The sequence below is a fragment of the Lepisosteus oculatus genome, chromosome 3 (genome assembly GCF_040954835.1).
Source record: "Lepisosteus oculatus isolate fLepOcu1 chromosome 3, fLepOcu1.hap2, whole genome shotgun sequence".
NCBI lineage: Eukaryota > Metazoa > Chordata > Actinopteri > Semionotiformes > Lepisosteidae > Lepisosteus > Lepisosteus oculatus.
Window position 1 is genome coordinate 12,068,064 of NC_090698.1, and position 19,159 is coordinate 12,087,222.

The 19,159-nt window shown below is 40.7% G+C and overlaps 1 long non-coding RNA gene across 1 annotated transcript; it reads left to right on the forward strand.

Moving 5' to 3' along the window:
- The first annotated feature begins 427 nt into the window (after nt 1-427).
- Nucleotides 428-5,496, forward strand: LOC107076549 (uncharacterized). Its single transcript, XR_011188881.1, has 5 exons — nt 428-534; nt 911-946; nt 2,762-3,043; nt 3,749-4,072; nt 5,366-5,496. It is a non-coding gene; the product is annotated as an uncharacterized lncRNA (long non-coding RNA).
- The last annotated feature ends 13,663 nt before the right edge of the window (nt 5,497-19,159 follow it).

A 19,159-nucleotide genomic window follows, 5' to 3' on the forward strand; every position in this document is an offset into this window, starting at 1 on the left:
ATTTCAATTTATTTATGACCAATACAACTTTGCTCTGTGCAAATAACAGTATAACATTTCTAGACGTTTTTAAATTAGGCTCCTCATCCAATCCTTAACTCATTCTGCTATATATTTTATTATTTAGGAGGCTAATTGTACTTCTTTCTTTAGAGAAAATCTTAGGACACTTTATCTGTCAGAAAAAAAAAGCTTGTAACAAAAATGATTTCCTGTTCCAGGGAAATGAAGAAACTTACAGATCATATAATATATTTTCATGGATTTTGGTTTATACAGGCAAACATTAAAACTCAGATAAGTAATTTGCTCAAAGCTGGCATTTCTGAGAGACTATTCCTTTAAGAGGAAGAAGGGGATGTGAGATACAATGAACTGCTTGGTTCTCCAGTCCCTGGACTATATATATGTCAGAAACTTCCTGTGCCCAAGTGTCTCTGCTGCATCAGCTCATTGATGTTCATTTTAATTTAATTTAGACCTTTCTTTTCACCCCAATGGTTTTCTTCTGGATTATTGTGGCATTCCACATTTGTGAGTACAACACTTTGTCTGCTTTTTCAGTTTGTTAAAGGTATCTTTTTACTTCAGATTTTGGAATTGGAAATAAGAAATGAGGATGTTCTCCCATAGTAAAAGCAACTCTGAGGTATTTGGTGTTTTCAGGTTAAAACCCAGGAAGACTTTACTCCAGAGTACTGCTCTCCATTTCAAATTTCAGCATTATTCTTCCAATTATAATTTAATAACAATAGTTTCAATAAATCCTACTAGATACTAGACTGTTATTATTAAATTTTTAATTGATGATTTTCAAACTAATTTCTCAAAGGTTTAGTATTAAGTTACTGTATTTAAAAATTCTTAAGAGCCCATTTTTTAAAGGTTGTTCTCTCTTTCTATCTGACAGGTATCAGTGAAACGGGCTCACAATTCGTAGCTCCCGGTGAGTAAATACATTTTGACCAGCTTGGTGCTACAAATCAAGGCTTCCAGGCTCCCAGGGAAATAGTGGACACCTTTATTTTCCACCCTTATACACTTGTTTTTGTCCCTTTCAATATCACCATAGAGCAATATCACAGCTGACTTCTGTGAAATGATTTCTTTTTCTATTATTTGCATTTATGTGGACCCACTGACTATCAGTGATTATAAATATTGGTGGAGCAAAAAAACAATAAACATTTTGGTTGCTGTTCCTGATAATAAATTAGTTTGATTAATTAAAAACAACTAAAAGGATATTAACTGATAACTGAAGCCCTGTTCAACCAGTGCCATTAGCAGGTAAGCTGTCCTTTTGGGCAATTCTGGGACTGGGCTGCTGTCTGTGTGGAGTTTGTATGTTCGCCCTGTATTCACGTGAATTTCCTCATGTACTCCGTTTTCCTCCCACAGTCCAAAGACATGCTGGTTGGTTGTAATTGTGTACTGTACGTGTCTGTGTTTGTGTCTTTGTGTGCCCTGTGATGTACTGGCATGCCATCCAGGGTGTATTTTGCCTTGCACCTGTGGCTTGCTGGGATAGGCTCTGACTCCCCCTTGGAAGAAGCAGTTACAAAATGGATGGATGTGCTTCACCTTGGCTCTCACAGAAGTGAACATCTTGGGGTGCATCTGGAAAAGGGGACAGTATAGACAATTTAGAGATACTGTATGTGCTTGCAACCCATTTGTTTTAGTCAGTAATGAAAATGATTAATATTTGATGAAGTTTTGCACATAAAGTTCTAGATTAGAAGGCCATTCTTTACAGCTTTAATCATCTGGGCTTTGGTAAAACATTTACTAACTGGACTAAAATCCTACATAGTACTCCTTCAGCCTCAGTTATCCCAAACAGTTTAATTTCCTGACTTTTAGACTGTATAAGGGCATCTTGTGTTCTTTTGTTTTTTCAAAGAATTCAGCAGACGTCCAACATAATGGCTATTATGACAGATACTTCAAACCATGAAATTAGTTTGTATGCTTATGATATTTTACTGTAACTATAAGCATCACACCAGAGATGCTCCAGCTTTTTAGAATATGAAATGAACTGGTCAGAGGTTTTACCCATGCACCCACTAAACTGGACAGTTATTTCACACAACCTGCCTTTTTAATTGGACTCCCATTAGTTTTTGGTATCTGGCAATTGAAATCTGATGATTGGAAGAATCTTTATTTCTTGAATTATGTTGCCTTTTTAAAACTGATAACTGAAGATCTGCACAGATGCACCAAACAATTGATGTGGTTCAAATGAGTAAAACTACATTACATGAATATGTAAAGGATGTCACAGGAAGTGGTTGATGATTTACACTTAGTAATCCACTCATTCTTTATGAATACATATTTTCCACTCTATGAAATCCCATGTGCACGCCTTTTTGCAGTGTGACACAGCAGTGCAGTGGTTAGCACTGCTGCCTCAAAACTCTAGGAACTGGTTTCCTTTCCTGGGGTTATATTTGTGTGGAGTTTGTATGTTCCCCTCGAGTTCAGGTAGGTTTCCTCACACAGCGCAAAGACATACTGGCAGGATTGTTGTCTTCTATGAAAATTTGCCCTGGTGTGAGTGTGCGTGAGTGTCTGTGTCTCATTTCCTAAACTATCACTAACTCACACAGAAGTGCAGTATCACGCAAAGGAACAAATTGCAAAATGCAGACGTCAAGAAATATTTGTAAAGGAAAGATAAAATATTTGTAAAGGAGAGAGGTTGCTGGTGTTGCTTCTGTGGTTGAAATAAGCTTGTCTTTCAATTCAGGTTATCAACCCACACTGATGGTGACGCCAAGAGTTGTGAGCTTGTGGGAAGAAGTCCAGATGAGCTGTGGAACTTGGACTCCTTTCATAATGGAGTGCTATTTTTTAGCAGATGGTGTCCTACCATTTGGACCGTTCCCAAACTGTGGAGTTTCTGTGACTGGGGAACAGCTTCTTGGAGGACGAGAATCTCTGGCTGTAAACACGGTTCTTCTCACATGTTATTACTATTGGACTGGGGTCCCCTCAGCATATAGTGACAGTGTGGCCGTGCTAGTAAAAGGTAGGACCTTAAGAAGGCTATGTTGCCAAAGAACATTGTTAAATACTCTATTGTGACATGCCAGACAGAACACAAGCAACATTCCTCTGTCTGTCTGCCCCATGATGGACTGGTGTCTTGTCTAGGGCATACTCTGCCTTCCACCTGTTGCATGCTAGGAAAGGCTCTGTATCCTCCGCTACCCTGAATTGGAAAGCAGTTAGATAAGAAATGGATGTTCCGAGAGTTCAGATTGTAATGACCCGTGATGTGCAACTAATTTTTATCAATCAGGTTTTGTTGCATTCTTTGATTTCATGTTGATCAGATTGTATTTGAACATTTTCCCTTCATTTCTAACTCCACACTGTGGGCCAGTACAAAATCTGACAACAAGAAAATGATCAGCTGTGGCTCTTCAAAGCTCTTCTACAAAGACTCACAGTGGAAAAATCAACATAAAGGTTTCCTTACACATTACTATGGCCAAAGGTCCCCATGGCAGTGCATTAATTAATAAGTTTTGTAGTAGGACACTGGGCCTAAGATGTCTTTTCACCAGAAAATATTCAGAATATTTGTTCTGTTTCTGCTAGTTTTTATTGTATTCTAAAGTAAAAGTTCTTCTGGTGGTCGTGATTTAGAAACATGAAGTAATAAGAACTCGTCTTATAATTTAGCTGAGTCAATGAGTTTTAATATGATTGTTATTCTGTTTTGGTCCAGGAGATGTACCTCAGCCTACAGTGACCGTGAGACCTGCAGTGGTCACTCTTCAGGACCTGGTCACCCTGACCTGTAACCTGCCTCAGCCTTATTCTGATGTTGAGTGCGGATTTTATGAACAAAGCAGATCGACACCAGTCGCTACCAAGCGTCCATCTTTAGGGGAGCGATTCTGTGAAGTCCAGCTCCTGGGGCAGCAGATAACTGGAGACAGATTCTCATCCCTCTTCAAGGAGACTGTGGTCAGCTGTGCTTATAATGTGCAGGACAGCAGATTGACTCTCCCGAGTCCTCGCAGTGAGAGCAAGGAAGTGCGCGTGTGGGGTGAGCACTGCTACCCGGGTTGGGTGACTTATGTCACTGGTATTCCTCTTTTAAACCACAGCATCAATGTGACAGGGTGCCAGCTACTGTCTACCAGAGAGACTCACAGCTGCTGCTAGTTAATGTCTTGACAGGCAACAGCTGTGGTTCTCCCTATAAATGCACAGATTCTCTTCAGGAGAGTGTGGAAGCTAAGCTGGACCAAAACTGCTTGTGTAGCTGCTAGTAGCTTATTTTTCCAGGGATCTCATGAGCCTGAGAACTGGCTTCAACATCACGGGTGAGGTAACCTTGTCTAGTCTTCCAGCACTCTTTGTATAAAAGGTGTGCTCCTTTTCTCAATTTTAAATGAGCTTAACCCACTTTATTTTCCACTCACGTCCTTGAAGTTATTACCCAGTAAAAAGTAATCAACATTAACCTGTGGTAGCATAAAGTCATTTTGTGCCCTCTAAACTCATCTTGCATTTTGAATACCTATATCACGTCTTCTTTTTATTTCCCAAATCCAAGACTATAGACCTACAGTTTCATCCATCTCTTGGCATCAGGCATCCCTTTTAGACTCCAAATTGTTCTGGATTGTCTTATTTGAAATGCAGAGAAAATACATTTTTTTTATTTCCAGCCAGAGGCTGAATTTATCCTCTTTTTCATTTCGAATTTTGTGACATAAAGAGCGGGTCAGTGTTAACTGTACACTGACACTGTTTTCACGCATTACAAGCTAATTGTACAATCCTGTCATCCGGAAATGACAAACAATATCAACAGTGTACGTAACCTGCTCCCTGTGTTCACATCTGAGGGTCACAAAGAGCTCAGAGAAAGAAAATGTACATTTCTGTATTTCATATTCACACAAAATAATAATGAGTCAAGACGTTGGGAGTCTCTCTGCGATTCCTTACTCATTGGCGTGAAAATGAAGCAATGCTTTATGGACCACATCGGTCACACTTGGTTAAAATAGGTTAAAAATACAATTTATACTTTAATGTTGAATATTATAAGAATCCTCCACCTTTTCCCTCTCCAAATAAAGTCAACCAAAAAGTCCAGAACAGTTTTACAACATGAACTTACATTTCTTCAAGATGTCCCTACTTTAATTGTTGTTTTCATAATTTAAAAATAACTTCTAACACATTAGGAATAAATTCCAAAAGAAAAACATTACAAAATATTATTGAGAGTTACCAGGAGGGTGGTTAATAAATGTAAAGTATTACTATTTCTTACAATTTCCTGGTGCAGTTTGAAGATCACTATGACTCTTCTGTTTATCTCCAGGAGATGTACCTCAGCCTACAGTGACCGTGAGACCTGCAGTGGTCACTCTTCAGGACCTGGTCACCCTGACCTGTAACCTGCCTCAGCCTTATTCTGATGTTGAGTGCAGATTTTATGAACAAAGCAGATCGACACCAGTTGCTAAAAAGCGTCCATCTTTAGGGGAGCGATTCTGTGAAGTCCAGCTCCTGGGGCAGCAGATAACTGGAGACAGATTCTCATCCCTCTTCAAGGAGACTGTGGTCAGCTGTGCTTATAATGTGCAGGACAGCAGATTGACTCTCCCGAGTCCTCGCAGTGAGAGCAAGGAAGTGCGCGTGTGGGGTGAGCACTGCTACCCGGGTTGGGTGACTTATGACACTGGTATTCCTCTTTTAAACCACAGCATCAATGTGACAGGGTGCCAGCTACTGTCTACCTGAGAGACTCACAGCTGCTGCTAGTTAATGTCTTGACAGGCAACAGCTGTGGTTCTCCCTATAAATGCACAGATTCTCTTCAGGAGAGTGTGGAAGCTAAGCTGGACCAAAACTGCTTGTGTAGCTGCTAGTAGCTTATTTTTCCAGGGATCTCATGAGCCTGAGAACTGGCTTCAACATCACGGGTGAGGTAACCTTGTCTAGTCTTCCAGCACTCTTTGTATAAAAGGTGTGCTCCTTTTCTCAATTTTTAATGAGCTTAAACCACTTTATTTTGCACTCATGTCCTTGATAAATTAATGAGTATAAAGAAAATCCATATTAACCTGTGGTAGCATCAAGTCATTTTGTGCCCTCTAAACTCATCATCTTGCATTTTGAATACCTATATCACGTCTTCTTTTTATTTCCCGAATCCAAGACTATAGACCTACAGTTTCTTCAATCTGTTGCCATCAGGCATCCCTTTTAGACTCCAGATTGTTCTGGATTGAATTATTTGAAATGCAGATAAAAGAAGTTTTTTTATTTCCAGCCAGCTGAAGTTATCCTCTTTATCACATTGAATTTTGTGACATAAACAGCAGGTCAGTGTTAACTGTACATTGACACTGTTTTCATGCATTACAAGCTAATTGTACAATCCTGTCATCCAGAAATGACAAACAATATCAACAGTGTATGTAACCTGCACCCTGTGTTCACATCTGAGGGTCACAAACAGCTCAGAGAAAGAAAATGAATGTGTCTGAATCTCATATTCATACAAAATAATAATGAGTCAAGACGTTGGGAGTCTCTCTGCGACAACTAACTCATTGGTGTAAAAAATTAAGCAATGTTTTATGGACCACATCGGTCACACTTGGTTAAAATAGGTTAAAAAAACAATTTATTCTTTAATGTTGAATATTATAAGAATCCTCCACCTTTTCCCTCTCCAAATAAAGTCAACCAAAAAGTCCAAAACAGTTTTACAACATGAACTTACATTTCTTCAAGATGTCCCTACTTTAATTGTTGTTTTCATAATTTAAAAATTACTTCTAACAAATTAGGAATAAATTCCAAAAGAAAAACATTACAAAATATTATTGAGAGTTACCAGGAGGGTGGTTAATAAATGTAAAGTATTACTATTTCTTACAATTTCCTGGTGCAGTTTGAAGATCACTATGACTCTTCTGTTTATCTCCAGGAGATGTACCTCAGCCTACAGTGACCGTGAGACCTGCAGTGGTCACTCTTCAGGACCTGGTCACCCTGACCTGTAACCTGCCTCAGCATTATTCTGATGTTGAGTGCAGATTTTATGAACAAAGCAGATCGACACCAGTCGCTACCAAGCGTCCATCTGTAGGGGAGCGATTCTGTGAAGTCCAGCTCCTGGGGCAGCAGATAACTGGAGACAGATTCTCATCCCTCTTCAAGGAGACTGTGGTCAGCTGTGCTTATAATGTGCAGGACAGCAGATTGACTCTCCCAAGTCCTCGCAGTGAGAGCAAGGAAGTGCGCGTGTTTGGTGAGCACTGCTACCCGGGTTGGGTGACTTATGACACTGGTATTCCTCTTTTAAACCACAGCATCAATGTGACAGGGTGCCAGCTACTGTCTACCTGAGAGACTCACAGCTGCTGCTAGTTAATGTCTTGACAGGCAACAGCTGTGGTTCTTCCTATAAATGCACAGGTTCTCTGCAGGAGGGTGTGGAAGCTAAGCTGGACTAAATGAAACCAACAGAGTTTGTAGGACAGCCAAGGACACCAACAAAAACCCATCAAAACTGCTTGTGTAGCTGCTAGTAGCTTATTTTTCCAGGTATCTCATGAGCCTGAGAACTGGCTTCAACATCACGGGTGAGGTAACCTTGTCTAGTCTTCCAGCACTCTTTGTATAAAAGGTGTGCTCCTTTTCTCAATTTTAAATGAGCTTAACCCACTTTATTTTCCACTCACGTCCTTGAAGTTATTACCCAGTAAAAAGTAATCAACATTAACCTGTGGTAGCATAAAGTCATTTTGTGCCCTCTAAACTCATCTTGCATTTTGAATACCTATATCACGTCTTCTTTTTATTTCCCAAATCCAAGACTATAGACCTACAGTTTCATCCATCTCTTGGCATCAGGCATCCCTTTTAGACTCCAAATTGTTCTGGATTGTCTTATTTGAAATGCAGAGAAAATACATTTTTTTTATTTCCAGCCAGAGGCTGAATTTATCCTCTTTATCATATCAAATTTTGTGACATAAAGAGCGGGTCAGTGTTAACTGTACACTGACACTGTTTTCACGCATTACAAGCTAATTGTACAATCCTGTCATCCGGAAATGACAAACAATATCAACAGTGTACGTAACCTGCTCCCTGTGTTCACATCTGAGGGTCACAAAGAGCTCAGAGAAAGAAAATGTACGTTTCTGTATTTCATATTCACACAAAATAATAATGAGTCAAGATGTTGGGAGTCTCTCTGCGATTCCTTACTCATTGGCGTGAAAATGAAGCAATGCTTTATGGACCACATCGGTCACACTTGGTTAAAATAGGTTAAAAATACAATTTATACCTTAATGTTGAATATTATAAGAATCCTCCACCTTTTCCCTCTCCAAATAAAGTCAACCAAAAAGTCCAAAACAGTTTTACAACATGAACTTACATTTCTTCAAGATGTCCCTACTTTAATTGTTGTTTTCATAATTTAAAAATAACTTCTAACACATTAGGAATAAATTCCAAAAGAAAAACATTACAAAATATTATTGAGAGTTACCAGGAGGGTGGTTAATAAATGTAAAGTATTACTATTTCTTACAATTTCCTGGTGCAGTTTGAAGATCACTATGACTCTTCTGTTTATCTCCAGGAGATGTACCTCAGCCTACAGTGACCGTGAGACCTGCAGTGGTCACTCTTCAGGACCTGGTCACCCTGACCTGTAACCTGCCTCAGCCTTATTCTGATGTTGAGTGCAGATTTTATGAACAAAGCAGATCGACACCAGTCGCTACCAAGCGTCCATCTTTAGGGGAGCGATTCTGTGAAGTCCAGCTCCTGGGGCAGCAGATAACTGGAGACAGATTCTCATCCCTCTTCAAGGAGACTGTGGTCAGCTGTGCTTATAATGTGCAGGACAGCAGATTGACTCTCCCGAGTCCTCGCAGTGAGAGCAAGGAAGTGCGCGTGTGGGGTGAGCATTGCTACCCGGGTTGGGTGACTTATGACACTGGTATTCCTCTTTTAAACCACAGCATCAATGTGACAGGGTGCCAGCTACTGTCTACCTGAGAGACTCACAGCTGCTGCTAGTTAATGTCTTGACAGGCAACAGCTGTGGTTCTCCCTATAAATGCACAGATTCTCTTCAGGAGAGTGTGGAAGCTAAGCTGGACCAAAACTGCTTGTGTAGCTGCTAGTAGCTTATTTTTCCAGGGATCTCATGAGCCTGAGAACTGGCTTCAACATCACGGGTGAGGTAACCTTGTCTAGTCTTCCAGCACTCTTTGTATAAAAGGTGTGCCCCTTGTTTTCAATTTTTAATGAGCTTAAACCACTTTATTTTGCACTCATGTCCTTGATAAATTAATGAGTATAAAGAAAATCCATATTAACCTGTGGTAGCATCAAGTCATTTTGTGCCCTCTAAACTCATCATCTTGCATTTTGAATACCTATATCACGTCTTCTTTTTATTTCCCGAATCCAAGACTGTAGACCTACAGTTTCTTCAATCTGTTGCCATCAGGCATCCCTTTTAGACTCCAAATTGTTCTGGATTGAATTATTTGAAATGCAGATAAAAGAAGTTTTTTTATTTCCAGCCAGCTGAAGTTATCCTCTTTATCACATTGAATTTTGTGACATAAACAGCAGGTCAGTGTTAACTGTACATTGACACTGTTTTCATGCATTACAAGCTAATTGTACAATCCTGTCATCCAGAAATGACAAACAATATCAACAGTGTATGTAACCTGCACCCTGTGTTCACATCTGAGGGTCACAAACAGCTCAGAGAAAGAAAATGAATGTGTCTGAATCTCATATTCATACAAAATAATAATGAGTCAAGACGTTGGGAGTCTCTCTGCGACTCCTAACTCATTGGTGTAAAAAATTAAGCAATGTTTTATGGACCACATCGGTCACACTTGGTTAAAATAGGTTAAAAAAACAATTTATACTTTAATGTTGAATATTATAAGAATCCTCCACCTTTTCCCTCTCCAAATAAAGTCAACCAAAAAGTCCAAAACAGTTTTACAACATGAACTTACATTTCTTCAAGATGTCCCTACTTTAATTGTTGTTTTCATAATTTAAAAATTACTTCTAACAAATTAGGAATAAATTCCAAAAGAAAAACATTACAAAATATTATTGAGAGTTACCAGGAGGGTGGTTAATAAATGTAAAGTATTACTATTTCTTACAATTTCCTGGTGCAGTTTGAAGATCACTATGACTCTTCTGTTTATCTCCAGGAGATGTACCTCAGCCTACAGTGACCGTGAGACCTGCAGTGGTCACTCTTCAGGACCTGGTCACCCTCACCTGTAACCTGCCTCAGCCTTATTCTGATGTTGAGTGCAGATTTTATGAACAAAGCAGATCGACACCAGTCGCTACCAAGCGTCCATCTTTAGGGGAGCGATTCTGTGAAGTCCAGCTCCTGGGGCAGCAGATAACTGGAGACAGATTCTCATCCCTCTTCAAGGAGACTGTGGTCAGCTGTGCTTATAATGTGCAGGACAGCAGATTGACTCTCCCGAGTCCTCGCAGTGAGAGCAAGGAAGTGCGCGTGTGGGGTGAGCACTGCTACCCGGGTTGGGTGACTTATGACACTGGTATTCCTCTTTTAAACCACAGCATCAATGTGACAGGGTGCCAGCTACTGTCTACCTGAGAGACTCACAGCTGCTGCTAGTTAATGTCTTGACAGGCAACAGCTGTGGTTCTCCCTATAAATGCACAGATTCTCTTCAGGAGAGTGTGGAAGCTAAGCTGGACCAAAACTGCTTGTGTAGCTGCTAGTAGCTTATTTTTCCAGGGATCTCATGAGCCTGAGAACTGGCTTCAACATCACGGGTGAGGTAACCTTGTCTAGTCTTCCAGCACTCTTTGTATAAAAGGTGTGCTCCTTTTCTCAATTTTAAATGAGCTTAACCCACTTTATTTTCCACTCACGTCCTTGAAGTTATTACCCAGTAAAAAGTAATCAACATTAACCTGTGGTAGCATAAAGTCATTTTGTGCCCTCTAAACTCATCTTGCATTTTGAATACCTGTATCATGTCTTCTTTTTAATTCCCAAATCCAAGACAATTGACCTACAGTTTCATCCATCTCTTGGCATCAGGCATCCCTTTTAGACTCCAAATTGTTCTGGATTGTCTTATTTGAAATGCAGAGAAAATACATTTTTTTTATTTCCAGCCAGAGGCTGAATTTATCCTCTTTATCATATAAAATTTTGTGACATAAACAGTGGGTCAGTGTTAACTGTACTCTGACACTGTTTTCACGCATTACAAGCTAATTGTACAATCCTGTCATCCGGAAATGACAAACAATATCAACAGTGTACGTAACCTGCTCCCTGTGTTCACATCAGAGGGTCACAAAGAGCTCAGAGAAAGAAAATGTACATCTCTGTATTTCATATTCATACAAAATAATAATGAGTCAAGACGTTGGCAGTCTCTCTGCGACTCCTAACTCATTGGTGTAAAAAATGAAGTAATGTTTTTTGGACCACATTGGTCACACTTGGTTAAAATAGGTTAAAAAAACAATTTATACTTTAATGTTGAATATTATAAGAATCCTCCACCTTTTCCCTCTCCAAATAAAGTCAACCAAAAAGTCCAAAACAGTTTAACAACATGAACTTACATTTTTTCAAGATGTCCCTACTTTAGTTGTTATACTTTAGTATTTAGTATTATTTAGTCTACTTTAATTTCCCCAGCTCCACACAGTCAATGTTTTTGATTTTAAATAAGCCTCATTAGAAGATTGTTTCAACACATAACTTTGTTTTCCATTGTTTTGATATCTCAATAGGGGATCTGTAATTTTTTCAAGTAATGCACCTTTGATGATGAGTTGATAGAGAGAAATTAATCTAACTAAATTATAATACAATTAAAATACTAAGTTAAATGACTTTAACTATTTCTAATATTTCTAATATCTAATTTTCATATTTCTAAAATTTCTACTTGCTTTCACAGCAGAAAATGTGCCAAAACCTACAGTTAAAGTGATTCCTACAGTGATCAATCCAATAACTCTCAGTGCCAGCACAGAGGTACAGCCCAGAGGTGAGTATGGATGTTATTGCCCCACATTTCTCTCTGGAAAGCCCAGATCTGTCATTTCTTTATTTCTGTCACACACAGCTAAGTAGCAGTAACCATGGCCCTTAACCAGCTCCCCCTACGACCACATCCTGTATTCAAAGCTAACCAGACGTTTACACTTGACTCAGCTTCATATGAAGTGAATTTTCCCAGTACTGGGACTACAAATATATTCTCTGTATAAATTTACTCAATTTAACCACTTCCTTCCAAACTGGACACCAAAGAACTAAAATCAGCAATGAAACAGTCTCTAGTATGCACATCATACGCATAAAACATTAATTAAAAAAATTACTGGGACAAAATACAAACGTATAAGAGAGAAACCCAAAGAGCAGGTTGGTCCTTTCACATACAGTAGCTCTTTCACATATTGCAATTTAATGTTGCCCAGTGATAATTAGACAACAGTGTCTATGTAAGAGAGAGGTAAAGCTCATCTTAAATGCTAATGATTCAATTCAGAAATGCAATGAAGATCCAATTCTGTCAGGTTAATGCAGAATCTTATGGAAGATCCAGCCAGATATCGCCAAGAAAAACTCTTGATAAATATTTGGTTATAAAACTACCCATCAGTCGAATGTGCAGAAGCTAGAGACTTTGACTAAATTATTTGCTTGAAAAGGATGTGTTTTATAAATTTTTTTATTCTGAAAGCAATCTGGCATCAACTTTGAACCAAATTCTGGGTTTCTAAACAACCCTTGCTCGTGCAGCTTGCCGTAAGGACCGCAGAATCCAAAATGTTGACACTATAATCCATGGAGAATTAAGGCATCTTAAGGAAGTGCTTGCCCCAATATCATTTCCAGTGGGCCTGCGCATCACTGACAGGGAACTTGCAAAGACTTGTTTAGTCTTCACAGATTGCCAAGTTAATGTCAAGAAAATGCTGAGGGGGGAAGAGAATGTTAAAAAAAGAGGAAGATATGCATAAACCTCAGGGATTTAAGGCTCTGCTGGAATAAAAAACCAGAAGAAAAAAGGGATTTGTGAACATGGAGACAGCCATTTTGAAGAGGTGGAAGTAGAGAGCACTAAAGTAGATGTGTTTCTTTCAGGGCCTCTGCCCCAGAGCTTTCTGTGGCGATACATTGTCAGTGGTCTGCTCTGCTTTGCCATTGTGGGTTTGCTCCTGCAACTCTTGAAACGGCAGAGGAGGACATTTTGGTGAGTTCTAAGCCTATTCATCTCTATTTAATGCTATTTCACATTATGATAAACTATCACAGGAGGAAATCCTTCCACTCATCAGTGTGCGGTTTGAGTATTTAGGTTTTGATTATCTGTAAACATCACTTGTAATTTGACAAAATGGAGTCTCGTCGGAAGGAGGTGAATACTTCTGCATTCTGCAAGTCAGAGAGCAGGACTCAATGTTTGACGAGTTTGACAAGACTGTACTAATTTATGTGGCATTTTGAAAATACGTATTTCAGTGGTGTCCCATAATCTTTTATAAGGAGCCAATTCATTCCAAGCAAAAGAAGGATATCTAGATTTTTGTTATGGGTATGTCACTATGTATATCGGCTGTTACGGATATGTGGATTAATCAAGAAGCAAGATTTGTCGAAAAGGATTTGCTCCATTGATTCAACATGCAAACTGTGGTTGCTGGCTTTTTAAAAGTATACTTCTTGCATCTAAAGAAGTGGTAAATTGAAGGCACTCTGGAATAAAATATTTCCACACAAAGCAAAATGTGAGAATAGCCCAACAGCACAGCGATAGTGTCAATTAGCATTAGAATGAACAGCCTACTCTAAGGGTGTCTTCGCTGGACCTCTGCATTTGTGGCTATTCATGTTTATTTCTTCTTTTCTTGTACCAGGTGTGGAGAGGATGTGTACAGGGCTCAGCGCACCGTGCGAGTTATAGAAGTGATGTCACCCTCTGCTGAAATCTCTACAGTTTAAGACAGGCACAGCAGAAGACCTGGTCTTTCGGCATGGCACATTTGTCCACTGTGTAGGGAGTGGCACTGCTTGTATTATTATTTATCGAATATAAAAATGTATACTATTATATTCAATGTAACTGAATGCAATTGATCCAAAACTTCATGCTCACTGTTGGGATGCTTCTGCAACCGAGCTATTATTGTTGTTGACAGCTAAATTCCTTTCTGTTCCTTAAGACTTTAACATCTAGTGGTGTATAACTGAAGCATAGTCTGTCTTGGACCAAAATGTGTAACTTTTCAAAATACAACTTACCTCTTCTCAGCTGCTATATGAAGACAAAAAGCCTCATCTCTTTCTTTATCTAAATCCATCCATCTTCTAACTGCTTCATCCAATTCAGGGTCGTGGAGGAGCTGGAGTCTATCCCAGCAAGCAACAGGTGCAAGACAGGGTACATCCTGGACAGGACGCCAGTCCATCACAGGACACACACAGACACCTGCCCACTCACAACAGGGCCAATTCACTAAAAAGCCAATTAACCTTCCAGTTTGTCTTTGGACTGTGGGAGGAACCCTACAAGAACACAAGGAAAACTACAATGGAAAAATACAATCTCGCAGGTCCCCTGATGTGTGAGGCAGTAGTGTTAAGATAGATACTTTATTGATCCCGTGAGGGAAATTGCAGTGCAACAGCAGCTTAACACAGACAACACAGCCACAGTGTAACGAATGATACAATAATAATAATAGCACAATACATACAATACAATCAGTACAGTGAGGGGTGCACTAAAAGAGTTACTCACAGTCCGGACACACAAAGAACAAACTAGGACAGAACAGTACACAGAAAAATCGCATCACATATATGAATATAAATATAGATGTAAATATAGATATAGATATAAATGTATTGCACAGGTCCCTGGCATATATTGCACAAAAAACGGTTGTAGACGGGAAAGGAAAAAGAAAGAGAACAGATGTAACAGTAGATGTGTAGATGCATTCAGTCCAGAAACAGGTCACTGTCAATGTTGCCTCTGCCCAGACGCAAGGTGGATGCGTTGTACAGTCTTATGACAGAAGGCAAGAATGACCTCATGTAGCGCTCCCTGTTGCACCGTGGATTGCAGTCTATTGCTGAACGTGCTCTTCATTTCTGCAAGCCTGTCATAGAGGGGATGGGAGATGTTGTCCATGATGGCCTCTGGTTTGGACACCATTCTCCTCTCCACTACCTCCAAGGGGTCCAGGTCAGACCTAATGACAGAGCTTGCTCTCCTGATGAGCTTGTTCAGCCTTTTAGAATCCACTGCTCTAATCCCAGGGCCCCAGCATACCACTGCGTAGAAAATGGCGCTCGCTACCACCGACTGATAGAACATATGAAGTATCTTATTACATACATTGAAGGACCTGCGCCTCCTCAAGAAGTAAAGTCGGCTCTGTCCCTTCTTATAGATGGCCTCGATGTTCCTAGACCATTCCAGTCTATCGTCGATGTGCACTCCTTAGTACTTGTATGTCCACCATCTCCACGCCACTCCCATGGATGTAGACAGGAGTAAGTCTGACCTTTTTCCTCCTGAAATCTACCACCAGTTCCTTTGTCTTTTTTACATTCAGTTCCAAGTGGTTCACCCCACACCACTCCACAAAGCTGCTGACCAGTCCTCTGTACTCCTCCTCCTGCTCACCCTTGATACATCCCACAATTGCAGAGTCATCTGAGAACGTCTGCAGGTGGCATGACTTTGAGTTGTACTTAAAGTCCGAAGTATAGAGGGTGAAGAGAAATGGAGAAAGAACTGTCCCTTGAGGTGCCCCTGTGTTACTCACTACCTGTTCAGACACACAGTTCTGAAGTCTCACAGACTGTGGTCTGCCTGTCAGGTAGTCAGTGATCCACGAGGTCATGAAGGCATCGACTTGCATCTCCTCCAGCTTCTTCCTTAGAAGTAAGGGCTGGATGGTATTGAAGGCACAGGAGAAGTCGAAAAACATTATCCTTACAGTGTTGCCAGCCCTGTCCAGGTGTGAGTGGGCCCTTTGCAGCATGTAGATGATCGCATCCTCCACACCAACACTGGGCTGGTAGGCAAACTGTAGGGTGTCCAGTGATGAGCTGACCAGGGGTCTCAGGTGGGATAAGACCAGCCTCTCCAGTGTCTTCATGACGTGAGAAGTCAGTGCAATTGGTCTGTAGTTGTTGAGGACAGAGGGGAGCCCTTTCTTTGGTACCGGGACCAGGCATGATGTCTAACAGAGCACCGGGACTCTCTCCAAGCGCAGGCTCAGGTTGAACAGTCGCTGGAGCACTCCGCTCAGCTGATCAGCACAGGCCCTCAGAACTCTGGGACAGATGTTATCTGGTCCTGTGGCCTTACCCTGGTTGCAGCCTCTTCAGCTCCTTCTTCACCTGGTCAGCCGTGATGGTCAGCCTGGCCTGGGGGATGGCGCTCATAGCGCTGTAGGTGCTGCAGGTGTTAATGGCGGAGGTGTTGGAGAGTTTAACAGTTTAACCACTGTTAAACCCTGTTTTAGTGAATATTGCAGGGTTAATTGAGTCGAATTCTTCAATGTCTACTACTACTAAAGAAAAAGTCAAATGAGAGTTCGAACAAATATTAAAGTACTGGTATCTGTGTGTTAGTAGAACTGAACAAAAACTGAGGAAGAAGATGGACTGTGCACTCCTTCCCGAGTGGGTATGGAAGAGAAGGGCAGGCCTCTTGAAACACAAAAAAGAAAGGGATTCGCCCGCAAAGTTGGATTTTAGTGCTGTGTGTGCTAGCGTCATTGCAGACCACTGGCACTGTGCTAGAGCTTCCAGGAACAAAGATGGAGTAAAAATGTTTCTGAAATGTGTTCTGAAAACCCCAAACATGGTGCAAGTTCAAAAAATGGCTTTTTATATGAAGCAAGTACAAGTATATTTGAAAGCAAAGACTGCATTGAATAGTGTGAGTCCCTGTCACAATATGATGTGTATATGATAAAATAAAGAGTAAGGTTATAGAGGGTGTCTACTGTGGGCCAGGTGTGCAGTGAGGTTTCACCCTCCGCAATCTAGTAAATTAAATGCTGTCTTTATAGGTCATGTGACCCCTGCTGTGTCCAGTACTACTGTCAGGGGTGGCATGAACTAGGTTTCCCAGTAGAAAAAAGTCACAGGCTATTTCAATGAAAACCTGCATCCAGAATCTGTCAGGGTCTTTTTCTTTTGCGTGTGCAGAAGCTGGAGGTTGGGTTGCGCAGAATCTCGTAGAAGATTACATTTGATGAGAAACTGCAAAACTAGAAAGAAACTTTGATCCACTTGCTTTCCTTTACTAACACGGAGTGTACCAAAGGAGGAGGAAGGATCCATTTTGAGATCTTATTGTGCTCTCAGAATATGCTCCTTCACCCTTGTAAATAAAAGCTCCTCATGCATGTCAGAGTAAAAAAACCAAGGGATTTTTCACATTTTAATATTTATTAATATTATATTTAGCACAATTTTCATATTGTTAACTGCCAATGTCCTGGTGATGTGATAACTTCTTTACGTATCGTCATAAAGTTGTTTACAACTGAGAAGGGTCACAGGAACTTGGAATCCATCCCAGAAGCAGAGGATGCAAAGCTGGACTACATTCTGGATGGGGGTGTCCATTCATAGTACGACACACACCCTCACAACCCCCAGAGGAACAAGTTAGAGATACCGATTGATGTAAACCATGTGTCTTTAGAAGGTGGGAGTAAAGCAGGGCAGCTGGAGAGAAACACACTTGTACAGAGGAAGAACATGCAAAGCGCACACAGGTGCTACCCCAGTCCAAAATCAAACCCAGGACAAGCCATCATGCCCCAGCCCTGGTCAACTGAAAATGGACGAGGGACTAAACTTTCATGCAAATAACACAGCAACACCTGTGCTGACAGTTTTTTCCATGACTAAGAATTACTTCTCCTTTCTAGTCATTGAATCATTCAACTGTGTTAATCTATACATTGCCCCTAAAAAGGCTACATGTGCTTTTAATCATAGTCAAGTATGTTTTTCAGATTGTGAAGGGAGTAAAAACAAGAGAAGGTGTATCAAGATCAGCAAATAGGGAAACAGAAACATGATTTGTGGAACCTAGGTGGCAATAGCGTTAATGGAAGCGTGACCTTTACACTTTTAATTTTTGGGTAATCTCTGCTTCTTTTGCCCCATACGAGTTAGCTTCACCAGTGAATTGCTGCACCGAACCTAACAGCACGTTGTTAGACTGTGGGAGGAAACTGAAGCATCCAGTGGCACAGAGGTTAGCTTTGCTGCCTTACAGCACTGGGGCCTTCGGTTCAATTCCTGGGGTGCCATCTGTGCAAAGCTTGTACATTCTCCCTGTGTTTGTGTGGGTTTCCACCCACAGTACAAAGACTGACTGGTGTGATAACTAACTTCTGGGAAAATTGGCCCTGGTATGAGTGAGAGATTGTGTGTGTGTATCCTGCAATGGTTGGGTTTCCCATCCAGGGTGTTTCCCCCCATTGCTCCAGCTCCCTGTGACCCTGAACCGGATGAAGCAGTTAGAAAATAGGTGGAAAAGCTAATCAGAATCAAGAGTCGTCCCGAGTTACTTAAAGGTGAACTGCAGTCCCAGTTTCTCAGTCCGATTATTAAATCGGAGTCACAAAATAAATTTACTGACTGTATAGAAAAAGATTACAAATTTCAAATTAAGCACAGAATCGTGACCTTTCCAAAAGCACTGTTGTCGCCATGTTGTGGAAAAACCCCTGGGCTCTCCAAAGGTGAGAGCAGGAATTCCTATGAATTGTGACATGACGTGGTCCTTCCTGCTCACTAGTCACTGTACTGACTAATGTAATGCAATTACAATTGTGCTTCCATTTCCCTCCGGCTCTTCTGTAATTCCTGCATGTTTTGTACTTCTGATCTAGGCTGTGAGGCATTCTCTCTGCTGTTACTCCTCTCGGGCCTGTTCTGAGCACAACAAACCCCAGGCAAGAGATCCTCGTTCAGCCCTCTTCACTGTACAAAACAAACTCTAAATAACAGTGACAGGAACAAAGAGGAAGGACAAACCAG